Genomic DNA, 1,489 nt, shown 5'->3' on the forward strand with positions numbered 1-1,489 from the left:
TAATCAGGAAAAAGGAAAGAATTAAGTTGAGAAAAATGAGGATAAATCAGAGGAATACACAGATTAATCAACAAGTTATAGTCTCATCACCAAGAGACTACATTGTGGGGGGGACACCTGCCTGGTGATTGAACAATAAAAAGCAACTGACAATACTGAACTAAGAAAGTATTTGCATAGTATAGGGTTTTCCTTAAATAAAGTGCAGCGCAGGGAAGCAGGTACAGGGCACAGCAAGAAGATGACGACTTTTCCTTATTCTTTCTCCATGCACTAAAAAGAGATAGAATGTCTGAAAGACCTTAAAGCTTTTATGAAAAGAGATGCCTTCCAAACTCAAGGGCATTAAAGTCCATTATATGTGACAAATATCCTTAATTTTATTACTTGGACAGTGAGTGAGGAGTCTATGGAGAACAGGAGGATTTTGTTCGCTTGCTTGTACATTTACGTATTTTGCACTGTATAGCAATCGCCATTGAAAGATCTTGGAGCACTTGCCAACTGTTAGTGATTTAAAACATCAGAACACTCTTGTAGAAGTTAACTTGTATTCTCCTATCTACAAAAGTAGGCTCAGAAAACCAACAGGATCTCCCAGAGTGTAACAGATTAGTGAAAATGCCCAAAATACAACTTAGATTTGATTCTCAAAACCAGGAATTATAAATGACCATGTAAGTCGTCTTAAGGCACAAGTTGTCAGGAATTGAATATGGCGATATTAATCTTACACAGCTGTTTGAAGAACATGTATATTTAGGCAGAACAGAATTTTAATGGGAAGAAATATTGTTTTTATAGAAAATCTCTCACCACATAAAAATGGTCAAAATCTCAGTGTGATATGAAAGGCCATTAATCCCAGAGAGGACAAAAAGTTCACTGTTCATCATAGATGACTTATACTGAGAGAGAAGCATCCACTATGTAAGTCATCAGGTTAGGCTTATATAAAAAGTGATTTAGCTTGGGTCTGTTTGTTTATGAGATATTATATCATCATCGAAGAAAACTGAAGGTCTCTACAGCTCAGAAGTCAAGCCATGTCTCTGTAATACACCAGAAACTCTGATGTTTGTACAAACTTCTAGGGACTGAATGTCTCACAACCATGTTTCTTCACATATTCTCCCTCTTGCTTCCTTTTATGGGTCAAAAGCTTCTTCTGAAATTCATTTAAAAATAGATTACATGGAAATATGGGGAAAATTTTTCTAAACTAAACCTTGACTTAAGATGAGTTTTTGTCAAAAACTGCCATGAGATGGAGTGAACAAATCAGACATCCTTAAACTATTATCAATGTTTTTTTGTGGCAATCAAGATCTAGACCCTACCCTCACCATAGCTAGCAAGTATCGAGAAACAGAGCTACCGACTGTTTTGTGAACGAGTTGAAATACCCTTTTCAACATCTTAAGATTTTCTTTGATTTTAGTTATACCATTTAAGAACTCTTAAAGAGGAAATGCAATTTCCATGTCTA

Source organism: Aptenodytes forsteri, unplaced genomic scaffold (assembly GCF_000699145.1).
Source record: "Aptenodytes forsteri isolate BGI_AS27 unplaced genomic scaffold, ASM69914v1 Scaffold83, whole genome shotgun sequence".
In the NCBI taxonomy this organism is placed as follows: Eukaryota; Metazoa; Chordata; class Aves; order Sphenisciformes; family Spheniscidae; genus Aptenodytes; species Aptenodytes forsteri.